Genomic DNA, 18388 nt, shown 5'->3' with positions numbered 1-18388 from the left:
AACGAGGTATAAGCAGCACCTAATGCTAATGGGAGGGGGGCTGGGCTTTTTCTGGTGATGAAAAGGTTAAGTAGAATTAATAAAGAAGACTTAAAAAACCTAAAGAAAATAGTTCTTTATCAAACAGCATTGGAAGGCAGAAAAGCTTTCCAAGGCATCAAGTTTTACACCACCAGAAGATGGGCCAAGGGCTAGGACCACTTTCTCATATTGGGATGTCTGGAGTTCCATTAGGGAGAGGACTGGAGATATCAGATATTGGTAACTTTTTTAAAAAATTAATTAATTAATTAATTTATGGCTGTGTTGGGTCTTCGTTTCTGTGTGAGGGCTTTCTCTAGTTGTGGCAAGTGGGGGCCACTCTTCATCACGGTGCGCGGGCCTCTCACTGTAGCGGCCTCTTTTGTTGTGGAGCACAGGCTCCAGACGCACAGGCTCAGTAATTGTGGCTCACGGGCCTAGCTGCTCTGTGGCATGTGGGATCTTCCCAGACCAGGGCTCAAACCCGTGTCCCCTGCATTGGCAGGCAGATTCTCAACCACTGTGCCACCACGGAACCCAGATATTGGTAACTTTAAGATAGGCTAAAGGAAATAGAATGTGGGAACTGAACAAAGAGAAAAATGGAAGTGAAGGAGTATCCACTTATATGAGAACTGCTACAACCTCCAACAGAGTTCCCTGTGCATTATTGAGAGGTTGGGAAATACCTCAGAGAGTCCCCACACCTGATTACCAGGCTGAGGAGATATTGACAATCCCACTGTGAACCACTCAGTTAAGAGGAACATAAACAGACAACCCCTCAAGCACAAGGTTCTTAAAGACAGTTTTCCATAAGTTTTCTCCCTCTCAGGACAGTGATGGACACCAGCTTGAGAACAATATATAGGGTCCTTTACTATACCTGAGTGTATTTATTTGTACATTCTTCTGCCTGGGCAAAGCAGACATCAGGGCAGTCTTTTTCCCTGTCTCTCACAAGTAATTTAGCTTTTGCCAAAGTAATGTGGACCTGAAATAGTAACTTGACCCATGTCTGGATGAACACATGTGTGGAGCTGATAAACGAAGAGGCAGAACATGGTTTCCAAACATCTATTACTCAAGTGAAACAACCTTTTCAAGAGGAAGAATAGATTCGACATGCAAGTGTGATTGGAGCATTTTGGTTCACTACTGCTTTGCTTCAACTTATTCCTGTGACACAGTAATGCTCAGGAAGAGCTGCTGCTCTAGTAGTTAACACATGGTCTCTATTTTATATAAAGTGATTTAATAATGATCATTGCAATTACAACCAAGGGTGAAATAAATACCAACTTGGGAAACTGATGTTTGAACAATAACAACAAAAAATGGTGTTTTGTGCCTATCAAATACCATTAAAAGATCTACTAGGACATTTTTTAACAAAATATTTTAATATATACTTAAAAATATACAAACATTTAACTAAAACATAGACCCTGAGCAGAAGAAGAATACCTAGGGAAATGCATAGGAGGATGTTATAAAAATATTAATGAACTGCTTAAACAAGCTCCAGAGATGGGTGCAAGCCACGGCTATCAGCGCGGACACCAGAGATGGGCATGAAACTCTAACACTGCTGCTGCAGCGACCAAGAATCCTGTGTGCAAGCACAGGTCACTATCCACACCTCCCCTCCCGAGAGCCTGTGCAGCACACCACTGCCAGGATCCCGTGATCCAGGGACAACTTCCCCGGGAGAACACATGGCGTGCCTCAGGCTGTTGCAACATCATGCTGGCCTCTGCTGCCGCAGGCTTGTCCCGCATTCCATTATAATTACCGTACCCCTCCCTCCTCCAGGCCTGAGTGAGCCAGAGCCCCTGAATCAGCTGCTCCTTTAACCCCCTCCTGTCTGTCTGGGTGAAGAACAGATGCCAGAGGGTGACCTACATGAAGAGGCGGGGCCAAATCCAAAGCTGAACCCCAGGAGCTGTGCAAACAAAGAAGAGAAAGGGAAATCTCTCCGTGCAGACTCAGGAGCAGAGCATTAAATCTCCACATTCAACCTGATGTACCCTGCATCTGTGGAATACCTGAATAGACAACAAATCAACCCAAAACTGAGGCAGTGGCCTTTGGGAGCAACTGTAGACTTGGCGTTTGCTTTCTGCATCTAATTTGTTTCTACTTTCATGTTTATCTTAGTTTAGTATTTAGAGCTTATTATCATTGGTAGATTTGTTTATTGATTTGGTTGCTCTCTTCCTTTATATATATATATATATATATATAAATATATATATATTTTTCCTTTTTCTCTTTTTGTGACTGTGTACGTGTATGCTTCTTTGTGTGATATTGTCTGTATAGGTTTGCTTTTACCATTTGTCCTAGGATTCTGTCTGTCTGGTTTTTTTTAGTATAGGTTTTAGCGCTTGCTATCATTGGTGGATTTGTTTATTGGTTTGGCTGCTCTCTTCTTCCTTTTTTTAAAATTACTTTTTGATTTTATTTTAATAATATTTTAAAAATTTTTTATTTAATAACTTTTTTTTTCTTTTCTCCCTTTTCTTCTGAGTCATGTGGCTGACAGGATCTTTGTGCTCCAGCTAGGTGTCAGGCCTGAGCCTCTGAGGTGGGAGAGCTGAGTTCAGGACATTGGTCCACCAGAGACCTCCTGGCCCCCTGAAATATCAATAGGCGAGAGCTCTTCCAGAGATCTCCAACTCAACACTATACCCACCTCCACTCAAAGACCAGCAAGCTAAAGTGTGGGACACCCCATGCCAAACAACTAGGAAGACATGAACACAACACCACCCATTAGCAGAGAGGCTACCTAAAATCATAATAAGTTCACAGACACCCCAAAACACACCATCAGACACTGTCCTACCCACCAGAAAGACAAGATCCAGCCTCATCCACCAGAACACAGGCACCAGTCCCTTCCACAAGGAAGCCTACACAACCCACTGAACCAACCTTACCCACCGGGGGAAGACACCAAAAACAACGGGAACCACGAACCTGCAGTCTGTGAGAAGGAGACCCCAAACACAGTAAGTTAAGAAAAATGAGAAGACAGCGAAATATGCAGCAGATGAAGGAGCAAGGTAAAAACCCACCAGACCAAACAAATGAAGAGGAAATAGGCAGTCTACCTGAAAAAGAATTCAGAGTAATGATAGTAACGATGATCCAAAATCTTGGAAATAGAATGAAGAAAATACAAGAAACATTTAACAAGGACCTAGAAGAACTAATGAGCAAACAAACAATGATGAACAACACAATAAATGAAATTAAAAATTCTCCAGAAGGAATCAACAGCAGAATAACTGAGGCAGAAGAACGGATAAGTGATCTGGAAGATAAAATAGTGGAAATAACTACTGCAGAGCAGAATAAAGACAAAAGAATGAAAAGAATGGAGGACAGTCTCAGAGACCTCTGGGACAATATTAAACTCACCAACATTTGAATTATAGGGGTCCCAGAAGAAGAAGAGAAAAAAAAAAAAGGGACTGAGAAAATATTTGAAGAGATTATAGTTGAAAACTTCCCTTATATGGGAAAGGAAATAGTCAATCAAGTCCAGGAAGAACAGAGAGTCCCATACACGATAAATCCAAGGAGAGACTTGCCAAGACACACATTAATCAAACTATCAAATATTAAATACAAAGAAAAAATATTAAAAGCAGCAATGGGAAAGCAACAAATAACATACAAGGGAATCCCCATAAGGTTAACAGCTGATCCTTCAGCAGAAACTCTGCAAGCCAGAAGGGTGTGGCAGGACATATTTAAAGTGATGAAAGGGAAAAACCTACGACCAAGATTACTCTTCCCAGCAAGTATCTCATTCAGATTCAATGGAGAAATTAAAACCTTTACAGACAAGCAAAAGCTAAGAGAATTCAGCACCACCAAACCAGCTTTACAACAAATGCTAAAGCAACTTCTCTAGGCAGGAAACACAAGGGAAGAAAAAGACCTACAAAAACAAACCCAAAACAATAAGAAAATGGTAATAGGAACATACACATCGAAAACTACCTTAAATGTAAATGAATTAAATGCTCCAACCAAAAGACATAGACTGGCAGAATGGAAACAAAAACAAGACCCATACATATGCTGTCTACAAGAGACCCACTTCAGACCTAGGGACACATACAGACTGAAAGTGAGGGGATGGCAAAAGATATTCCATGTAAACAGAAATCAAAAGAAAGCTGGAGTAGCAATGCTCATATCAGACAAAATAGATTTTAAAATAAAGACTATTACAAGAGACAAAGAAGGACACTACATAATGATCAAAGGATCAACCCAAGAAGAAGATATAACAATTGTAAATATTTATGCATCCAACATAGGACCACCTGAATATATAAGGCAAATACTAACAGCCATAAAAGGGGAAATCAACAGTAACACAATCATAGTAGGGGACTTTAACACCCCACTTTCACCAATGGACAGATCATCCAAAATGAAAATAAATAAGGAAACACAAGCTTTAAATGACACATTAAACAAGATGGACTTAATTGATAGTTATGGGACATTCCATCCAAAAACAACAGAATACACTTTCTTCTCAGGTGCTCATGGAGCATTCTCCAGGATAGAATATATCATGGGCCACAAATCAAGCCTTGGTAAATTTAAGAAAATTGAAATCATATTAAGTAACTTTTCTGACCACAACGCTATGAGACTGGATATCAATTACAGGAAAAAAATCTGTAAAAAATACAAACACATGGAGGCTAAACAATACACTACTAAGTAACCAAGAGATCATTGAAGAAATCAAAGAGGAAAACAAAAAATACCTAGAAACAAATGACAATGAAAACATGATGACCCAAAACCTATGGGATGCAGCAAAAGCAGTTCTAAGAGGGAAGTTTATAGCAACACAATCCTACCTCAAGAAACAAGAAACATCTCAAATAAACAAACCTTACACCTAAAGCAATTAGATAAAGAAGAACAAAAGAACCCAAAGTTAGCAAAAGAAAGAAATCATAAATGTCAGATCAGAAATAAATGGAAAAGAAATGAAGGAAACAATAGCAAAGATCAACAAAACTAAAAGCTGATTCTTTGAGAAGATAAACAAAACTGATAAACGATTAGGCAGATTGATCAAGAGAAAAAGGGAGAAGACTCAAATCAACAGATTTAGAAATGAAAAAAGAGAAGTAACAACTGACAATGAAGAAATACAAAGGATCATGAGAGATTACTACAAGCAACTATATGCCAATAAAATGGACAACCTGGAAGAAATGGACAAATTCTTAGAAAAACCCAACCTTCTGATACTGAACCAGGAAGAAATAGAAAATATAAACAAACCAATCACAAGCACTAATATTGAAACTGTGATTAAAAATCTTCCGAAAAACAAAAGCCCAGGACCAGATGGCTTCATAAACGAATTCTAACAAACATTTAGGGAAGAGCTAACACCTATCCTTCTCAAACTCTTCCAAAATATAGCAGAGGGGGGAACACTCTCAAACTCATTCTACGAGGCCACCATCACCCTGATACCAAAACCAGACAAAGATGTCACAAAAAAAGAAAACTACAGGCCAGTATCACTGATGAACATACATGCAAAAATCCTCAACAAAATACTAGCAAACAGAATCCAATGGCACATTAAAAGTATGATACACCATGACCAAGTGAGGTTTATCCAAGGAATGCAAGGATTCTTCAATATACGTAAATCAATCAACGTGATACACCATATTAACAAATTGGAGAAAAACCATATGATCATCTCAATAGATGCAGAGAAAGCTTTTGACAAAATTCAACACCCATTTATGATAAAAGCCCTGCAGAAAGTAGGCATAGAGGGAACTTTCCTCAACATAATAAAGGCCATATATGACAAACCCACATCCAACATCATCCTCAATGGTGAAAAACTGAAACCATTTCCACTAAGATTAGGAACAAGACAAGGTTGCCCACTCTCACCACTATTATTCAACATAGTTTTGGAAGTTTTAGCCACAGTAATCAGAGAAGAAAAAGAAATAAAAGGAATCCAAATCGGAAAAGAAGAAGTAAAGCTGTCACTGTTTGCAGATGGCATGATACTATACATAGAGAATCCTAAAGATGCTACGAGAATACTACTAGAGCTAATCAATGAATTTGGTAAAGTAGCAGGATACAAAATTAATGTACAGAAATCTCTTGCATTCCTGTACACTAATGATGAAAAATCTGAAAGTGAAATTAAGAAAACACTCCCATTTATCACTGCAACAAAAAGAATAAAATAACTAGGAATAAGCCTACCTAAGGAGATAAAAGACCTGTATGCAGAAAATTATAAGACACTGATGAAAGAAATTAAAGACGATACAAACAATTGGAGAGATATACCATGTTCTTGGATTGGAAGAATCAACATTGTGAAAATGACTCTACTAGCCAAAGCAATCTACAGATTCAGTGCAATCCCTATCAAACTACCACTGGCATTTTTCACAGAACTAGAACAAAAAATTTCACAATTTGTATGGAAACACAAAAGACCCCGAATAGCCAAAGCAATCTTGAGAAAGAAAAATGGAGCTGGAGGAATCAGTCTCCCTGACTTCAGACTATACTACAAGGTTACAGTAATCAAGACAGTATGGTACTGGCACAAAAACAGAAATATAGATCAATGGAACAGGATAGAAAGCCCAGAGATAAACCCACACACATATGGTCAACTTATCTTTGATAAAGGAGGCAAGCATATACAGTGGAGAAAAGACAGCCTCTTCAATAAGTGGTGCTGGGAAAACTGGACAGCTACATGGAAAAGAATGAAATTAGAACACTCCCTAACACCATACACAAAAATAAACTCAAAATGGATTAAAGACCTAAATGTAAGGCCAGAAACCATCAAACTCTTAGAGGAAAACATAGGCAGAACACTCTATGACATCAATCACAGCAAGATCCTTTTTGACCCACCTCCTAGAGAAATGGAAACAAAAACAAAAATAAACAAATGGGACCTAATGAAACCTAAAAGCTTTTGCACAGCAAAGAAAACCAGAAACAAGACGAAAAGACAACCCTCAGAATGGGAGAAAATATTTGCAAATGAAGCAACTGACAAAGGATTAATCTCCAAAACATGCAAGCAACTCATGCAGCTCAACATCCAAAAAACAAACAAGCCAATCCAAAAATGGGCAGAAGACCTAAATAGACATTTCTCCAAAGAAGATATACACATTGCCAACAAACACATGAAAGAGTGCTCAACAGCATTAATCATTAGAGAAATGCAAATCAAAACTACAATGAGATATCATCTCACACTGGTCAGAATGGCCATCATCAAAAACTCTACAAACAATAAATGCTGGAGGGGGTGTGGAGAAAAGGGAACTCTCTTGCACTGTTGGTGGGAATGTAAATTGATACAGCCACTATGGAGAACAGTACAGAGGTTCCTTAAAAAACTAAAAATAGAACTACCATACGACCCAGCAATCCCACTACTGGGCATATACCCTGAGAAAACCATAATTCAAAGAGTCATGTACCAAAATGTTCATCGCAGCTCTATTTACAATAGCCAGGACATGGAAGCAACCTAAGTGTCCATCATCAGATGAATGGATAAAGAAGATGTGGCACATATATACAATGGAATATTACTCAGCCATAAAAAGAAATGAAATGGAGGTATTTGTAATGAGGTGGATGGAGTTAGAGTCTGTCATACAGAGTGAAGTAAGTCAGAAAGAGAAAAACAAATACAGTATGCTAACACATATATATGGAATCTAAGGAAAAAAAAAGGTCATGAAGAACCTAGTGGCAAGACAGGAATAAAGACACAGTCCTACTAGAGAATGGACTTGAGGATATGGGGAGGGGGAGGGGTGAGATGTGACAGGGTGAGAGAGTGTCATGGACATATATACACTACCAAATGTAAAATAGATAGCTAGTGAGAAGCAGCCGCATAGCACAGGGAGATCAGCTCGGTGCTTTGTGACCACCTAGAAGGGTGGGATAGAGAGGGTAGGAGGGAGGGAGACGCAAGAGGGAAGAGATATGGGAACATATGTATATGTATAACTGATTCACTTTGTTATAAAGCAGAAACTGACACACCATTGTAAAGCAATTGTACTGTAATAAAGATGTTAAAAAAAAAGTCTACAAAGAATAAATGCTGGAGAGGGTGTGGAGAAAAGGGAACTCTCTTGCACTGTTGGTGGGAATGTAAATTGATACAGCCACTATGGAGAACAGTATGGAGGTTCCTTAAAAAACTAAAAATAGAACTACCATATGACCCAACAATTCTACTACTGGGCATATACCCTGAGAAAACCATAATTCAAAAAGAGTCACGTACCACAATGTTCACTGCAGCACTATTTACAACAGCCAGGACATGGAAGCAACCTAAGTGCCCATCGATAGATAAATGGATATAGAAGATGTGGCACATATACACAATGGAATATTACTCAGCCATAAAAGAAACAAAATTGAGTTATTTGTAGTGAGGTAGATGGACCTAGAGAGTTTCATACAGAGTGAAGTCAGAAAAAAAAAACAAATACCGTATGCTAAGAAAATATATGGAATCTAAAAAAAAAAAAACGGTTCTGAAGAACCTAGGGGCAGGACAGGAATAAAGTCGCAGACGTAGAGAATGGACTTGAAGATACGGGGAGGGGGAATGGTAAGCTGGGACGAAGTGAGAGAGTGGCATGGACATTTATACACTACCAAATGTAAAATAGATAGCTGGGGGGAAGCAGCCGCATAGCACAGGGAGATCAGCTTGGTGCTTTGTGACCACCTAGAGGGGTGGGATAGGGAGGGTGGGAGGGAGACGCAAGAGGGAGGGGATATGAGGATATATGTATACATATAGCTGTTTCACTTTGTTATACAGCAGAAACTAACACACCATGTAAAGCAATTATGCTCCAATAAAGATGTTAAAAATATATTAACGAAGTTTTTATGAATATTTAACTTTTCTATAATAAATATTACGAAATTGGTTTTGCTTTCTTCTTAGAGTCAGAGTGAATCTTCTTTCTCTCATCTTGTTATAAGTTGAGTAGAGATAAAGGAACCCTTAGTTATTGCTTTTTAGGACATTGATAATGCTCACCCATTCTTCTCAAACTTTCTTCCTAACTTCCAACCTCCCACCCTACTTTGGCCCTTACCTGCAAGACACCAATACTTAGTACTTGAGTAGAATAGATGCTGTCAACAGAGATTTGATTATACCCACCACTCCCCATTTCAAACACTCTACTGTTATTCTTCTGACCAGTTTGTGAGATCCAGAGTAGTGCCTTTAATCTATCTGTGCTACAGCTAAGCATGGTACAAGTCTGATACTGAAGTCGTGGATCGTTACCTAAAGGAAGGCAATACGGAAGGAGAAGGGAAGCTCTCTGGAAATCAGAAGCTAGAGGAAAGTTTGCTCTGGACCAGAGTACTTAGCAAGGGGCTTATCTCCCCTCCTCTCCAGAGCACATGTACAACAAAGAATTCTCTGAGTGTTGGCCATTTTCTGTTGTCTTGAGAAACTCTAAACTGAATGTCACAGAACTCTGTAACGGTCTTAAGATCCTGCAGACATGATTTCTGAAAATTGCCAATCCATTTTCTCCTTCTGAGAAGGATGCCTCAGGAAGTTATTTAAACTCTTAAATTTTTCTTGGGACAAAAAGAATTAGCTTTGTGTTAAGAACAAAATCATTCAGTGTTCCACTCTCCTCTTTGCAGTACATAACCTAAGGATGGAACAAATTCTTGCCCTCAAGGATCTTACAGTCTCTCTCAAAACACAGTGCATTAGCATTTTAATAGTGCAATAATTCTGTGATGCTGTTGGAAATGTTTTATTTAAACGGGCACAACAGCTACATTTATTCTCATGAAGACTCACTGACAATATGGATTAGCATTTGCCTGTGGGGAGTAGCTATTAACCTTGATATATGTGAATACATCCACATATGGTGGCCAAGTCTCTGCACAGAGTACATTTTCTAAGGTATAACAAGGGGGTGGAGGGAGGGAGGGAGTGAGGAGAGACCATGCTCTATTTACCATAGTCAGAATGTTTGAAAGCAGAGGAGAGTAGAGAGGTGGGTCCAGACCCCAGGCACAGGTGAAAGAACAAACATGTCTGATCAGCAACAACTCTTCTAAAACCTCTGTCTTTCAATACCAGAAAAAAAGAAAATAGTCCTGGTTCTTTAATTTTCGACTTACTGAGACTTAGTTACTATCTGGTATTTTTACAAAATCATCCAGATGTATAGCATAAAAGCATTAACCCCCATGTTTTTTTTTTTTGTTTGTTTGTTTTTAAACTGTTCTTTTTTTAAAAAATTAATTAATTAATTAATTTTTATTTTTGGCGGTGTTGGGTCTTCATTTCTGTGCGAGGGCTTTCTCTAGTTGCGGCGAGCGGGGGCCACTCTTCATTGCTGTGTGCGGGCCTCTCACTGTCATGGCCTCTCTTGTTGCAGAGCACAGGCTCCAGATACGCAGGCTCAGTAGTTGTGGCTCACGGGCCCAGTTGCTCCGCGGCACGTGGGATCCTCCCAGACCAGGGCTCGAACCCGCGTCCCCTGCATTAGCAGGCAGATTCTCAACCACTGTGCCACCAGGGAAGCCCACCCCATGTTGTTTTTTGGTAATGATAATAATGCTAGTACTACTAATAATGGTCAGGACCTATAAGGCTGTTAAAAATGCATTTGGCATCTTCTATAGGAGAGTCCATTTAATTCCCACAACAGCTCTACAGTTTAGAGTATTCATATTGCCCAGGATTTCACAATGTGTACCAGTGTGTCCAAAATTCTTGCTTAGCTTGTCAAACTCAACATTTCTGCTCCCTTCACTTTCCTCTGAGATTAACACCAGTCCTAACATCACTAGAATAGACAGTCTCTCATATACAGGAACAGAGCCACAAGTATATACATACCTATAAGAACCTCACAAACAAAAATGACAATAAAGTATATAAAGCTCTCACTGCTACAACCTATCTAAAAACCGTTTTATTACACAAAAACATTTACACATCAAGATTACCAATACTGTACAGATATATCAAGTCAGAAGGAGTAGAAGATGCCCTTTTCAGAGATGCTGACTTTGAGGCTTCATACCTCTGTGGTTTATCCCAGATTTAGAAACCCTGGCAGAGCTGTAGCAAAGCTCATCCACTTTGGAATTCTATATTGCTAGCTGAAACTTCCAACCCCCTTGACACTACGGTTGGTTTCAATGATGGAGTTCTTTCTGTTTGTTGTTTCTTTGCTTGTCTTTCTTATTTTTACTTGCTTTGATGTCTCTAATCCTACTCATCCACGCAGGTGACCAAACTCTCATCCATAATCTGTAGCATTAAAATTAAAGGAATGGTTTATAGATTCTAGGCTTTTCTGAGTACCTCAAATAAATCCTTCCTAGGCCCCTCATGAACACATAAAGCCCGGAGCCGAGGTTGAAGTTAAATTGATCCCAATCAATGTACCACAAAGCATCAAATTGCATTCACTGCCAGTCAACAAACAAATAAAGATCTGTTCCTTCCCATTTTTAAAATAAATCTTGCTTTCATTATGTTTTACTTTTTTTCCTAGTGCTGCTTGATCACAAGTTGTTTTTTTTTCTAGTAAGTTTAGATTCGTGGGGTAATTCATTCTTCATTATATGATAAACAGCTTTTAGATTTCCACAGAATTCAATTTCTTGTGGCTTCCTTGAACTAAACACTTCTGAAATGCTTACACTATGTGCTACATTAAGAAAAAATATTATCTCTTTTTCATAGCAAAATTCTATATCTCTTTAAAGAAAACAGATAGGATGGAAATAAGTGCACTTTCTCCCAGTCACATTAAACAGAAAGGTTAAGCTCCTACTGACAGGAAAGATGTATTTGCCAGTGATTAGTTATATTTCTATCATAGTGCTTGTCTGTGTTCTTCCTTTGATGTTTAAACAAAGCTCTTGAACACGCTGGGTTGTATGCTCTGATGTTGATTTATAGGTAGAACTGAATTCCAAACACTAAGCCAGTAGGTAGGCTTTAATAAAAGGCACAGACTTTCCCCCTGCTGGTTAGTATGTGACTAAGTGATATTGTTCTAGGGCACCAATCTGTCAAGACAGGTGTACAATGGGGGAGTCCTTCAGGCACAAAGACCCGGGCTACCCACAGAGGGCCACATTCTGCTCTACTGGATTGCGGGGTTATAAACCCTTAGAAGAAAAAATAAACTGTGTTTAAAAACAAAACAAAACTGGGTTTTGTTCAACAGTGATGTTGACACACCTTCGTAAGGAAGTGAACTGTACCTGGGATGGAGAAGCTGAAGGCACTGAGGCAGTCAGATGGCAGATGAGATGCAGCGCAGGCAGCGCCAGCACTAAAGCAAGCACCTCAGAAGGAATGACAGAGCATCTTCCACAGGCTTATCCACGCCTAACTGGCTGACATCTCTCAGCGTGCTGGAGGATGAGGATCCAGGCAGCCCAATGAAGCTATCTGGTGGAGCCACAGAAAGAGGAAACGTTAATGTAATAGAGAGATTTGGTTACATTAATAGCGGCATCCCCATCTGGCCAAGCCCAGGGAGGTGTGAATTACTGTAGTCATAAAATGAGGGCACGTGAAACACCTCAGTCTGCTGACTTCATGATCTCAGCACGTATGAAATGCATAGGACCACACCATCATCTGAAGAAACAGCAGCTTACTGTTCAGTGTTGCCAGAGATGCTTCACTTTCGCCTGAATATTTTGCAATGCATTTTCCAAATAATGGATTGCAATTTCCACTTTATATCCAGTCTATTTTGGGACTCTCTAGGTGCAAGCAAGGCAATGAAAGTCATCTCTTTAAGGACAGGAAACAGATCCTAAAAACAAGCAGACAATCTAATAACACTAACAGGTATTGCTTTTGTTAAAGGAATAAATACATATATCGTATAAAATATGTAAATAATAAAAAAATTTACAGACAACAAAGATACCACCAGCTAAAGTTAACCACTTTGCATTTCCTTCCAAATATTTTATGTCGTTTACACAGGAATATTTCAACATATAGATACATAAATATATATATACATACATACACTATGTATAAACATATATATTTACAAACACAGGGTATATGTTCTGTTTTGTAATTTTCTTTTCTCACTTACCTTTTATTGTGAATATATTTCATGTAAAAAAAATTAATTTACACCTTTATTTTAAGGCAAAAGATTCTCAATAATTGAAAGTTTAGATTTTTCTCCAAACTTTATTATTGTAAAAATGTGCAAGAGATCTTAAATATAGTAGATATAAATACTTACTTTCTGAACTAGTGAATGCATGTGTCTGGGTTGGGCCACCCCAAAATACACCTCAATTGCACACTGATTATTTTGCATTAAAGTTACTTAAGAAAATGCCAATGCAAGGGAGACACTTTGATGCTCCGCTCTATCTCCCTGAAAGTAGGAAATAAGTCTCCCATGTGAACGTTGCCCTCCTTGCTTCTGGAGGTAGCAGGGCACCCTTATTACCAGAGACAGAAAATTTGGGGATGAGAAGCCGGTAGAAACAAAACTTGTTACTCCTTTAATTGACTACCTCAAGTCCAAACTCCATTTAGATTCTTCACTAACTAAGCATACAAAACCTAGATTTCTTTGTTCTGTCAATTCCTCACAAATTTGTTGTTTCTTGTCTACCCAGTAAAAAAGCTTCCTGCTTTGGTCACTTCTTAGGTTCCATGCCTATGAGACTTCTGCACGCATGAATTAAATTTGTTTTTTGGAACTTCCCTGATGGCACAGTGGTTAAGAATCTGCCTGCCAATGCAAAGGACACGGGTTCGAGCTCTGGTCCGGGAAGATCCCACATGCTGTGGAGCAACTAAGCCCATGCACCACAACTACTGAGCCTGCGCTCTAGAGCCCGTGAGCCACGACTACTGAGCCCACGTGCCACAACTACTGAAGCCCGCGCACCTAGAGCCCATGCTCCACAAAAAGAGAAGCCACTGCAATAAGAAGCCCGTGCACCACAACGAAGAGTAGCCCCCGCTAGCCACAACTAGAGAAAGCCCGCGGGCAGCAACGAAGACCCAGCACAGCCAAAAATAAATAAATAAATAAATAATTTTAAAAAAAATCCAGGAACAAGTACTCAAGAGGAGTGGAGAGGAAAATTTTCCTCTCCTCACACATGAAAATGAGCGTCCTTTACTACATATTTCTTTTCTCAGAGCCAATTTTCCCTTTAAACATAGTTAAAATATTTGTTTTCTTAGGTGATGTTCGACTAACAACTGGGAATTTTTAATTTCGACTTAAAAAGAAAATTTTTCCTTGTTCCAGATTTGCTTTAAGGAGTTTATACCAAATTGTACACTAACTCATATTTTTCTTGTAGATGAACCTTAATAGTGGGAAGAACTTGTGAATAGCCTTTTCTTCACTCAAAGAGGTTAAGGAAATACTACAAAATCTAAGGACCGTAGGACACCCTAATAAACTCTTCCTAAAAGTTGATGTTTGATATTCAGATATTTCTAACCAACATATCTTTTCATAATTTTTAGTTCAGTGTATATCTAAACCTAGTCCCTAATTACATAATTGTAGAATAAAAACATTTGTTGCTTATGCCTACTGTTTCATGTATCAATATTTATGACCATTTGGCCAAAATTCCACACCCACCCACGTGTGCTTTTATTCTTTACTAATTAATCTACTTTTCTCTTCTTAGTTATCTTTTTTTTCCCTTAAATTGTATCCTCTAATTCAAAACTCAATAAACTATGGCTCACAGGCCAAATTCAACCTACGTTCTGTTTTTCATATGACCCTCAAGCTAAAAAAATCGTTTTTTACATGTTCAAAGAATTGTAAAAGAAATAAAGAATATGCAACACAGACCATTTATGGGCTACAAGTCCAAAAATATTTACTATTTGGCCCTTTACAGAAAAAGAGTGCTGACCCCTGCTCTTCTCCCACAACAGTCTAGGCTAATGCTAGATTTTCCAGAGGGATTCTGAGAGATATCATTTTACTGATGTTAGTTGTGATGATGATGATAGTGTTGGAAAGAGAAGGAAATGGGTGTGTCATTCTGTAGTCCAATGAGTTTAGAAAACCCTAAATTAAACAAAGTTATCCTATTTTCTTATTGTTGAGTGTCTTAGCATATTAATGTGCTAACATGCATTTTGAATCTCCAAAAGTGGCAAGACTATGAAGCAAAGTGCATTATTTCTCAATCTTACTAATATGGATGTTTTGTAATATAGAGATAGTGTTCTATGAAAATTTGCATAGACAGAGTCTTTGAAATGAGGAGAAAATAATATCAAAAGTAAAAGGAGGGTATGATAAATCTGTTTTTAGCACACTGATGCATTCTAAGTATATCCATCCTATTGTTTTTCAAGATTAACATATTCTCAAGATAACAGCTATATCTACACATAAAAAATAAAATGCCTAATTCAGAATTTACTTAGATTTTCCAGGGCCATTTTTCTTTGAAACTCAACTCTCTACTATAGAGGACAGTAGGGATGGAAGAGCAGAAATGTATTTATGTTGAATTATGAAAGTAAGTACTTGCTCTTTTATTGTGAGTCAGTGTTTATAGACTGTTAGATGCAACATTTACTCTGCCTAGTTCTATCTGCCACTAGTAGCTCCATGAGAGGAAGGACTACATTCAACAACATAGAAATTTAACTACATATAGAAGATGGTGGCTGATGAAGTGTTACCTTTTCTAGTTCTCAGCTATGTCTGCTCTGCAGCTGCATTTTGAATGAATGTTGTCTATTTCCCAGCTTTGTTTACAAATTATTGACCTTCAAAGACTAAACCTACAATTGCACTCTTGAGTACAGGGCTGCTCTGATCACCACATGTTACATTTGTCTAGCTAGACATAAATATTGATGCGTGCATGTTCACATTTTTTCCCACCCTTGACATACACAACATCAGAACATTTTAGGTAAACTGTAAAAACTTGTGGATAAAGTGCATACAAAAACAACATGGTAGAGTTTTCAATAACTTCTCTTACAGACTTTTAAAAATAGACTCTGTGCCCATTAACTATTGAATTGTTAATATTTAATATTCTTCAAGTCAGAGAGTTGGACCAGATGATTTCTAGAATTTATCTTGGAATTATGATTATAGGATGCTCTTGGTACCTGATGTATTAGTTACTGAACTGAGGTTCAGCTGCCTGTCGCTCAAGAATCCAATACTGAGAGACAGGTGTTGGGTAAAAGGAAAGATAGCATTATTGAGGAAGCTGGCAATCCTGGGGTGAAGGTGGACTCATGTCCCAAAGTGCCAACTCTCAACTCCCCAGGTTTTGCTCAGAGATTTTATAGGGAAAAGAGGAACAGGCTACGTGCTGAGGAGGGGGTAATCTTCTATTTTCAGAGATGACTGTCACCATAATGTGGTTCCACGTAGCCATTAGCTTGTGGCTGGAACATTATATGAGCCATAAATCTCTGGTTAGCTATTCCTGGAGAATAAGGATCAAGGGTGAAGCCTATAGAAAAACTAATCTTCAGTCTTGATATGCATCAACAGCTTTCTCCATCTGCAGCAAGCTAAGCTAACTTAATGGTGAACTAGGGCAGAAGTCAGGCATAGAAAGCACAACATCACAGCCATATCATAACTAAGAAATAGAGTTGGAATAATGCTGAGGAGCTGAGAGTCCCTAGTTACAGTCTCACTGCCTCAGTTACATATAGAATCAAATACTTTTACATTTAACCTAGGCCTTCCATATATTTCTCTACTTTCGCAAACCTTCACACACTCTTAAAAGCTCTCCAAATCCAAGTTTTTCTTTTTTTAAAAAAAAACCAATTCCTATTTTATAGGGTAAGGAGATGGTACTTAACATCTTTTTTATTGCCCAACTATTTTAACTAGCACTTTCAACCTCACTATTTTGATGTGGACTCAGATATTTTCAATCACAGGGCACAAAAATTATTTTGTACAACAAAATAAGGGGACAAAATTTGCCACCTCAAAATAGCTCTTTGGTATGTGGAGTAATTCGAACTGAAAACAATCAAGGACCAAAAGATTCAGGAAGAAACTTTGACCTTCCTGCTATCTGCCTACAATGTAGATAGAGAATTTGTTCCAGGAAGGGAGCTAGCACCACAGATAACTACAGTATGAACTAGGTGTGTAGATAGGGTTGAACCTAGCAAAGTCTGCTAATCGGTTTCCCATTGTCTCTACCTGGCCCAGCAAACATTTATTTATTGAACATTGCTTTTCCATCCCCATGTGAAAGTCTTCCTCCCTCTTGAAGTCCCAAATCACTGACCTAAGCACCTTCTTTTGTCTTTAGCTTAAAGATGACATTAAAGGTGAGGGCTTCAGCCATTTTGGCAAGTTAATCAACTTTCCTGAGTGTCTCCCATTTACATTTATATTTATGTTTGTATTTATATTTATATGTTATTAAACTTTTATTCGATTTCCTCCTGTTAATCTGTCTCATGCCAATTTAATTCTTAGAACAACCAGAAGAACCTAGAAGGGTAGAGGAAAATTTCTCCTTCTCAACATTTGAAAGAGAAAAATGAAAAGTGGAAAAGAAAATTGAATAATCAAAATTATCCTTGAGTACATCCACCAATTTATCAATTGTGTCATTGAAAAATAAAGCTAAATTGTTTTAACATCCTCTGTAACACTCCACCTGATGCTACAAAACACCACTGGGTCAAAACTCTTATGATATTGTGATTTACAATAGATGTATATTTAGTCTTTTCCCCATTTCTGGTGCAGAGCTCCTAAAACCCTTGCAATTTCCTGGGCGATGAAAGCAATAAAGGTGTCTTTTTTTATGTCAACGAGGTGACCTTTGGACCCTACCTAAGTATGGGGGTTGGTTGCCAGTGGAGCCAAGCATGTGATTAGAAGATTGAGGCTTTCAGTCCCACCCCCTGAACTCTGGGGAGGGAAGAGGGGTTAGAGATTGAGTTCAATCGCCACTGGCCAATGATTTAATCTATCGTGCTTATGTAATCTATCGTGCTTATGTAATGAAGCCTCTATAAAACTCCCCCTAAAAATGGGGTTTGGAGAGTTTTTCTGTTGATGAACACATGGAGGTGCTGGGAAATCGGAGAGCCTGGTGAGGGTATGCAAGCTTTGTAGCCCTTCCCACAAGAGATTGCCCTAGGCATCTCTTCCATCTGGCTGTTCCTGAGTTATATCCTTTTATAACAAACCAGTAATCTAGTGATTAAATGGGTTTTCTGAGT

The 18388-nt window shown here is 38.5% G+C and overlaps 1 long non-coding RNA gene across 1 annotated transcript in view; it reads right to left on the bottom strand.

Moving 5' to 3' along the window:
- Positions 1-12574, bottom strand: part of LOC132374627 (uncharacterized) — a 34959-nt gene extending 22385 nt beyond the window's left edge. Inside the window, exon 1 of the long non-coding RNA XR_009505705.1 lies at positions 12391-12574. This is a non-coding gene — a long non-coding RNA (uncharacterized LOC132374627). The remainder of the gene's footprint in view (positions 1-12390) is intronic.
- Positions 12575-18388: the final 5814 nt, after the last annotated feature.

This window comes from Balaenoptera ricei, chromosome 11 (assembly GCF_028023285.1).
Source record: "Balaenoptera ricei isolate mBalRic1 chromosome 11, mBalRic1.hap2, whole genome shotgun sequence".
Lineage (NCBI taxonomy): Eukaryota > Metazoa > Chordata > Mammalia > Artiodactyla > Balaenopteridae > Balaenoptera > Balaenoptera ricei.
Note: the sequence above shows the minus strand (reverse complement) of the source record. Positions and strands in the feature narration are given on the sequence as shown.